At 35.7% G+C, this 9,731-nt stretch overlaps 2 pseudogenes; both read left to right on the top strand.

Annotated features, from left to right (window-relative positions):
- Nucleotides 1-233: 233 nt before the first annotated feature.
- On the top strand, nucleotides 234-1,283 carry LOC149560841 (uncharacterized; annotated as a pseudogene).
- Nucleotides 1,284-8,433: 7,150 nt separating this feature from the next.
- On the top strand, nucleotides 8,434-9,482 carry LOC149560840 (uncharacterized; annotated as a pseudogene).
- The last annotated feature ends 249 nt before the right edge of the window (nucleotides 9,483-9,731 follow it).

Genomic DNA, 9,731 nt, shown 5'->3' with positions numbered 1-9,731 from the left:
TTCTCTAAGCCGGTTGGGTTGTTCTAAAGGTTTGTTCATATTGGGTAGGTTGTAGATCCCAACCTGGCAAGGATATCGTGCTCTTATTGATGATCTTTTGTAGATGAGAGTTGTGAAATGTTCTCCAGACATGTACAAGGGAGCTGATGAGAGTCTTTCTCAAGATGATGTTAGCTAAAGGCGATGTATCAAATCCACAAGGATCGCATCAGATTAAGATAAGGAACTAAAAGATGCTAGATCTACAGTTAGCAGTTAATGACTTTGTGCTCAAACTTAAGCGATGGTAGGTTGAAGGTTCACAGGCTAGTGCCAGAGAAACTGTAGTTCTACTTAGGTCAGTTATTTGTCAACAATGCGTACCACATTCTAATCAGGTTGCATCCCTTATTCAAGCAGTAAGATCAGTGGGCATGCAACTCATTGCTGCTAATCCCATCAAGCTAGCTATTGGGAACATCGTGAGATGTGTATTACATCTTATTTGTGATGAGGATGTAGCTTTGGCAACAACAGATGTTAAGGGCTTAGACATTTCTATTGACAATGATGATGAAGATGACATTCAACATGAAAACCCATCATAGCTATCTGCTGCTGCTCTGGCTATGGAAAATAGGAGTATATTACAAGCTCCTTCCCTACATAATATTCTTGAATCTATTCCTAGACCACAAGTTGCTTCTTCTACAGGTTCTTTCGGAGGTGACTCTGAAGGAAAAAGCAAATGTGCTGACAAAAACTCAAAAATTTGGAAACTAAAACATGGTGTAATTGAGGCCGTCAATGAATTGATTGAAGAAATTGATAGCTGTTACTCTCATATTGTAGAGCAAGCATTGGAACATATTCATCAGAATGAGGTGATATTAACTCTAGCACACTCAAAGGCTGTGATGAAGTTCCTTTGTGAGGCCAAGAAAAAGAGATCTTTTCAAGTATTTGTTGCAAAAGGTGCTCCAAGATATTAAGGGCATACTCTTGCTAAAGAACTAATTGCAAAAGATTTACAAACAACTATAATTATAGATTCAGTAGTCTTTGCTATGATATCACGTGTGAATATGGTTATAGTAGGTGCTCATGTGGTCCTGGCCAATGGTGGAGTGATTGCACTAGCAGGACTGCATATGGTTGCACTAGCAGCACACAGACATGCTGTTCCATTTGTTGTACTAGCTGGTACACACAAGCTATGTCCTTTGTATCCACACAATCTAGAGGTTTTACTTAATGACCTCAAAACACCATTAGGAATGTCAACAGTATTCAAGTCAGAATAGTTTTATCTAAAATGGTTAGAAAACCGAATTCAAATAGTGATTGTTTGAGTTCCCAAATTTGAAAAGTCTTTTTCTCTATATTGTGTCTTTTTGTATTCAAAGAAGAGGAAAATTCAAGAGCCCTTATGAGCTTGATGTATTGAAAGATCTATATATACTGCTATGAAAAGGAATGGTGTGGGGGGAGGGGCAAATTGGAAGGTAGCAAAGTAATTCCATTTACTTAGCCTACTTATTGGTTTTTTGTTCCAGTATTATTTTAGTTGCAATTTTTTTTAATAGAAAGCATACTTATATTTTGGATACTGTGATGTCTTCTTGAATTCTATTTCTTGTCAAGTAAATTATAGTAATGGTAATTCTATTTGCCTTTCATTATATAGGATTGCTCCTATTCACCAATTAGAATTTGCATTTCATATAAAATAGGATAGAATTAGTTAGATATTAAAACTCATGTGATGATCTATAATCAACATTCTACTAGGGGTTATAGATTATCTTCATTTTATCCAACCTGAATTGCTTGTGCCAACAAAGTAATTCAGTTAATTTCATTACTCAATGTATCTGGTGATTGATAAAAACAAATTCATTGAATATTTAATACAATTAGGGATCTGTACTTGTGAATTCAGAGGGTAGTGATTGTACATATATGCTGACCCATTTGTTGGTGACATTCTGTTGTTTTCTCACCTTGGGTGTGAAGAAGAGTCAGGGATTATAAATCTAATGAGAAGACAAACTGTTAACCAATAGTTTTTGGCGACTCCGTTGGGGAGAACTTGAAAAGACTTTGAAAATAAAGAGTATTAGAAGTTTTTCTCAGAATTATAAATACCCTGGATTCCAAATTTACCAAGAGTGCGAAACAGAAGGGAAAAGTTGACCCAGTGTATGAAGAACTTAAGAAGGTCAATTTTCCTATCTTGGATGTTAGATTCATAAAAGGAATAACGAGAACAAAGGAGTTTGAAGTCAAGAATCCTGAAGAATTTCAGTTGCCTGTGTAAGCCTCTTTTAAACCAAGAAGAAGCAAATCTTCCTCTCCTCCAATAGGTAGAATTTCCATTTCAACCACTTGTAATTCACTTTTGTTACACGATATTGCTCTTCCCCTATCAATTTCCATTCAAACACATGTACAAAACTTAGCAATAACAAACATGGCAGTCCCATGGGGAAATGCAATAGGACCATTGAACCTTGCAAATAATCATGATTTACCAAGAGCTTCAAGGAAGAATTTTCCAAAATTCAATGGTGACGATACAATTTCAGTAGAGCAGCATCTAAGTGCTTTTCATAAGGCTTGTAGTGTAGTTAATCCTCAGTATGAAGACATTGCGGTGAGAATGTTCGTAGATACTCTTGTAGATGATGTTGTAGATTGGTTTCAGGATTTTCCTGTAGGATGTATAACAAATTGGAATGACATGAAACAAAGATTTGAAGACAGGTATAAAAGTACTGAAGATGCTCAAGTCTTGTTATTACAGATCGCTCAAATAAAGAAAGTATCGTCTATATCTATGAGGGATTTTAATGCCAAGTTTAATAAATTGATAAAAAGAATTCCAACTGCCAGTACACCTACAGTGGATAATCAGAAGACTTTCTACATCAGTTCTATGCCTCCTAAACTTGGCTACCAAATAAGAAGAGCTAATGTAGCTGATTTGCAAACGGCTCAAACATTAGCTGTAGAGATGGAGGATGATATGATAGATTCTGGGAGATGGAAGAAAGACCTTCATATTGGGCCTTCTAATAGCACAACTAACACTTCAAACAACACTGAAACAATGTTATAGAAGTTATCAAATGAACTAAATGCATTAAAGAAATAGGTCACTAAGCCTGCTCATTCTTTTCATCAGCCTTATCAAGGTTGCAATAAGAATTTACAAATTCCTTCTCCACAACAGAGGTTGGCTATTGAGGCTCATCCTAAGAAACATGTGATGTGTGCTTTTCATCTTAGAGCTGATCATGATGGAGACACATGCACAGATATGATCAGGTATAGACAAATGGAAGAAGAGAAAGAACAGAGAATAGAATATCCAAAAAGTGATGATGACCATGCTCTACATGGCGACTCCGTAAATCTATTTTGTGAGTATGAGTCAGATTCAAAAAATGGAGGTGATTGTTTTGCTACATTGGATGGACCATAGCTCACTGTGATGACTAGAAATTAGAAGAAGAAAAATCAAATATCCAATGTTGTACCTAATAAGAATCAGGCATCTTCTAGTAAAATTGGTAAAGATAATAATATATCAGCTACTTCTTCACACAAAGATCACATAGGTAAGTCATCTGATTCTTTTGACATTGTACAGTTTTGTGAAGAAAGTAAAATTCAAATTTCTCCCATTGATTATTTGAAATCAAATCTTGATCAACTTCAAAGATTAGTGGAACATTGTATGAGTAAGGTTGATGATATTGTCAATGCTAATGTCAATGGTAAATCCTTAAATGAAGAAGTTGTTTCAATTTCTAAGTTGTTTCAGGAAGAAGAGTTTGTTGTTTTAGCTACTGGTTCAAATTTAAAACTGGGATCCTTCTATATATCTCTTTTTATTAATGGCAATAGATTGAGTAATTGTATTATAGTTTCAGGGGCCTCTGATAATGTCATGCTTGCATTAGTAGCTAAAGCCTTGGGATTGCCTTTGACTAAAGCTTTTGGTAGATGCTATTCAATGGATGCAAAACAAGTGCCCCTAGTCGGCCAAATAAAAGATGCCCAAGTTGCCCTTATAGCCTATCCTTCCAAAAGATTAAAACTCACCATACTTGTGGCTGATATCCTTGCCAGCTATGGGATTCTTCTCAGTAGAAGCTTTTGTAAAGACATAGGAGGAGAAATTAAATTAGACTGGTCTGTTGCAACTATTCAAGTAGGGGATAAGAAAGTGAAGTTAGAGCCGGAAGAAAAAGCTAAGTTTACTGTGCTCAAGTCAGATGATCCTAGGTCCCAAATACTTTATCAGGAAATGCAATTTGGTAATTACATGCTTTTCTCTGATGATTCTAATGTTCAAGAAGAAAAAGATCAGACTAATTTTGATGATAAACAAATATGGACATTGGAATTTGATGGTAGCTGTGCTAAAGTAGGTTCTGGTGCAGGAGTAGTATTGATTGCTCCTAATGGAGAAATTACATGCTTGGCTTATAAGTTAGATTTCAAGAACACTAACAATATTGCAAAATATGAAGCACTCCTTCTTGGCATGGAAGTGGCTAAGCAAAGAGGAGTCAAATTGCTGAAAGTACAAGGTGATGCTAAATTGGTGGTAAGACAAATCAGAAAACAGTATTCTGTGAAAAATAACAGATTGAGAAACTATAGGAATAAGGTATGGGATGAGATTGAGATTTTTGAAGCATTTTCAATAATTTCAGTACTTAGAGATCAAAATACTAGAGAAGATTCTCTGGCCGTATCTGCATCTTTGTTGTTGCCTCATCCTGATTTCAAAGATCAAGTGTATAGAATGGAGGTTTTGTTCAGACCTAGTGTCCCTAATAATGAAGAATCTTGGAAAGTGTTTTCAATTATGATAAACATATTCATAAATTTATTGAAGGTACAGGCCCTTTTGCAGACCTTTGTTTTGAAAGTGATCAGCAAGAAGAACATTCATCAGATAATGAAAGAAAAATTAAATTAGGCACAGTTCAATTAAAAGGTAACATAATTCCTTCCCACTTTGTTTCATTGGAAAAACTTTTCAATAAACATGATGCTTACATAAGGAAAGAAAGGAATAAAAAAGGGAAAACTTGTGGGGAATTTGATGGAATTAATATAGGGACAAAAGATAGCCCAAAGATGATAAACGTAGGAAAGTGTTGTACTCCAGAAGAGAGAATAAAAGTCAAAGAATTGTTGATTAATTTTCAAGATGTATTTGCTTGGAGTTATGAAGATCTGAAAAATTTTATGAATGGAAAATTCAAACACACAATTCCCCTTAAACCTGGAGCAACACCTGTCAGGCAAAAACAGAGGAACTATAATCCTTTGATAGAAGGCACAATTTTTAAAGAAATTGACAAGATGCTGAAAGCCAAGATTATTTACCCTATTCATCACTCTACTTGGGTGGCAAATATTGTGCTTGTGAGGAAGAAAAATGGAGAGATAAGAATTTGTGTAGACTTCAAAAATTTAAATCAGTCATCCCTCAAGGACAACTATGCCTTACCTAACATGGACCATTTATTGCAGGCGGTTGCAGGATTAGAAATGATGTCCATGCTTGATGGATTTTTAAGATATAATCAGATACAAGTAGAGGAGGAAGATCAATACAAGATAGCTTTCACTACACCTTGGAGCACCTTCGCATATAACAGAATGCCTTTTGGTTTAATAAATGCATGTGCAACTTTTCAGAGGGCCATGAATCTATCTTTTGGTGATTTGAGGAATAAGATTATTGTGATATATGTTGATGACTTGACTGTGTTTTCTCAAAAAAGGAAAGACCACATTATAGATCTGGCAAAAGTCTTGCAACAGTGCAGAGATCATGGTATTTCATTGAATCCAAAGAAATCAGTATTCTGTGTTACTGAAGGTAAACTTTTGGGCCATATTGTTTCTCAAGAAGGAGTGAAAATTGGTCTAGATAGAGTTAAAGCTATTCAACAGTTAAGTTTACCTTTGAGTAAAATAGGAGTTAAATCCTTCTTTGGCCAGGTGAATTTTCTAAGGAGGTTTGTGCCTAATTTTTTTGAGATTGTAAAAAGTATAGTTGATATGATGAAAGGAAATCAAACTTTCAAATGGACTGAAGTTGGTAAAAAATCTTTTGAAAATATAAAAGAGGCTATTGCAAATGCACCTATTTTAGTTCATCCTAATTACAATAAAGAATTCATTATATATTGTTATGCTTCAAAACATACTATTTCAGCCATACTAATGCAGGAAAATAACGAAGGCATACAAGCTCCCATTGCTTTCATGAGCGTGCCTTTGAAAAATTAGGAATTGAAATACTCTCACATGGAAAAGCATGCATATGCAGTTGTAAAGGCGTTGAAAAATTTTAGATTTTACATTCTGCATTCTCATTCAGTTATTCATGTGCCTGATGTTGCAGTAAAAAGTATCTTGACTCAACAACAAGTGGGTTGTAATCATAGAGGAACATGGATTGCTAAAGTATAGGAGTTTGATATAGACATAAAACCAACGAAGTTAGTAAGAGGAAATGCACTTTGCAAAGCTATGGTAGAGGATCAGCACATTGAAGACAATCATAAAGTGCTCATGGTGAGTTTACAAGATCCTTGGTTTTCCAACATTGCCTATTATCTGACATATGGTGAGTGTCCTGATGGTTTAATAGCAAAACAAAAGAGAGATCTAAAAAATAAAGCTTTGAAGTACGTAATATTTGATGATGTTTTGTACAAGAAAACAATAGATGGCACTTTCTTAAGGTGTGTGGATAAAGAACAATAGGTAAGATTATTGAAGACTTTTCATGATGAAGCCTATGGGGGACATTTCTCTTCTACTGTGACTGCATTTAAGATTCTCAGACAATGCTATTACTGGTCGGGTATGTTTAAAGATGCGTATAAATGGGTTGCAAATTTTGAGAAATATAAGTTGTTTACAGGAAAGCCACAATTGGTCACTTTACCTTTAAGACCAGTCATAATAGATGCTCCTTTTCAGCAATGGGGTTTAGATTTTATAGGACCTGTAAATCCTCCTTCAAGTCAAGGACATACCTATATCCTAGCAGCCACAGATTATTTTAGTAAATGGGTAGAAGAAAAGGTAATGAAAAAGACTACTTCTACAGTGGTTTGTGAATTCATCAAAGAACAAAAATTGGTTAGATTCAGAGTTCCTGTAAAACTGGTAATGGATAATGCATCTTACTTTACTTCTGCAAAAATCATTACTTTTTGTTATGATAATGGAATACAGGTTGGTCATTCATCAGATTACTTCCCTCAAGGCAATGGACAAGTAGAGTCCAGTAATAAGAATTTAATTAACATCTTGAAGAAGTTGGTCTCAGATAATCAAAGGAATTGGCACAAGAAACTGTATGATGCATTCTGGGCTGATAGGACTACTCCAAAAAGAGCTATTGGGATTTCACCTTTTGAATTAGTTTATGGTGTTGAAGTTGTCTTACCATTACCACTCAAGTTAGCTACCTGTAATTTGAAGACTATGATTGAAGATGGTGTGTTCAAGGAAGGATTAGAAAGGAGAATTTTGTATCTGACAAAGCTATAGGAAGAAAGAGTAGATATGGTAGATAGAATTATAGAACACCAAAGCAGAGTCAAAAAGTTTTTTGATAAAAGGGCAAGGCCGAGAAAGCTAATGGAAGGTGATCTAGTATTATTGTGGGATAAAAGACAAGAGCCTAGAGGAATGCATTCAAAATTTCAATCATTGTGGAAAGGCCAATTTCAAATTGTACAGGCAAATTAGAATAATTCATTCAAACTGGCTTATCCTTTAGGTGAGCGGCTGCCATACTCTTATAATGGGTAGGACCTAAAATTCTACCAAATGCAATAATGGGAAGTAGGTAACCCCTGCATAGTTGTTAGTTAGGTAGGTTTTCCTTTTTCCCGTTCTTGGTTAATGTGTTTTGTTCTTGTTTTTGTTTTCCCTATTAGGTTAGCTTTTATTTTCATCAAGTTGTTGAACCATGTGCAAAACTAGAGATGATCTGAGTCCTTTCAAGAATTATCATACTTAAATCCCCAGACGGAGCCAGTTGTTGCCCGAGTGTCAGGTTTTCTATGTTATGAGTTGTGTTAATGGTAATGTCAAGTAAATCAAAAGAGTCTAGGTCTAAGTCTTCTTTAGGTAGGCTATCCTTGTCGGGTTTCCCTATCATTGCCTTTTCTTCTCTAAGCCGGTTGGGTTGTTCTAAAGGTCTATTCATATTGGGTAGGTTGTAGATCCCAACCCGGCAAGGATATCGTGCTCTTATTGATGATCTTTTGCAGATGAGAGTTGTGAAATGTTCTCCAGACATGTACAAGGGAGCTGATGAGAGTCTTTCTCAAGATGATGTTAGCTAAAGGCGATGTATCAAATCCACAAGGATCACATCAGATTAAGATAAGGAACTGAAAGATGCCAGATCTACAATCAGTAGTTAATGACTTTGTGGTCAAACTTAAGCGACGGTAGGTTGAAGGTTCACAGCCTAGTGCCAGAAAAACTGTAGTTCTACTTAGGTCAGTTATTTGTCAACAACACATACCACATTCTAATCAGGCTGCATCCCTTATTCAAGCAATAAGATCAGTGGGCGTGCAACTCATTGCTGCTAATCCCATCGAGCTAGCTATTGAGAACATCATGAGACGTGTATTACATTTTATTCATGATGAGGATGTAGCTTTGGCAACAACAGATGTTAAGGGCTTAGACATTTCTATTGACAGTAATGATGAAGATGACATTCAACATAAAAATCCATCACAACTATTTGCTGCTGCTCTGGTTGCGACAAATAGGAGTACATTACAAGCTCCTTCCCTACATAATCTTCTTGAATCTATTCCTGGACCACAAGTTGCTTCTTCTACAGGTTCTTCTGGAGGTGACTTTGAAGGAAAAAGCAAATCTGCTGACAAAAACTCAAAAAGATGGAAACTAAAACATGGTGTAATTGAGGCCATCAATGAATTGATTGAAGAAATTGATAACTGTTACTCTCAGATTGCAGAGCAAGCATTGGAACATATTCATCAGAATGAGGTGATATTAACTCTAGCACACTCAAAGGCTGTGATGAAGTTCCTTTGTGAGGACAAGAAAAAGAGATCTTTTCAAGTATTTGTTGCAAAGGTGCTCCAAGATATCAAGGGCATACTCTTGCTAAAGAACTAGTTGCAAAAGATTTACAAACAACTGTAATTATAGGTTCAGCAGTCTTTGCTATGATATCACATGTGAATATGGTTATAGTAGGTGCTCATGCGGTCCTGGCCAATGGTGGAGTGATTGGACCAACAGGACTGCATATGGTTGCACTAGCAGCACACAGACATGCTGTTCCATTTGTTGTACTAACTGGTACACACAAGCTATGTCCTTTGTATCCGCACAATCCAAAGGTTTTACTTAATGACCTCAAAACACCATCAAGAATGTCAATAGTATTCAAGTCAGAATAGTTTTATCTAAAATGGTTAGAAAACCGAATTCAAATAGTGATTGTTTGAGTTCCCAAATTTGAAAAGTCTTTTTCTCTATATTTTATCTTTTTTAATTCAAAGAAGAGGAAAAGTCAAGAGCCCTTATGAGCTTGATGTATTGAAAGATATATATATATATACTGCTATGAAAAGGAATGGTGTGGGGGGAGGGGCAAATTGGAAGGTAGCAAAGTAATTTCATTTACTTAGCCTACTTATTGGTTTGTT

The sequence above is a fragment of the Cupressus sempervirens genome, chromosome 4 (genome assembly GCF_028749045.1).
Source record: "Cupressus sempervirens isolate cs-2001-9-10 chromosome 4, ASM2874904v1, whole genome shotgun sequence".
Taxonomy (NCBI): domain Eukaryota; kingdom Viridiplantae; phylum Streptophyta; class Pinopsida; order Cupressales; family Cupressaceae; genus Cupressus; species Cupressus sempervirens.
Note: the sequence above shows the minus strand (reverse complement) of the source record. Positions and strands in the feature narration are given on the sequence as shown.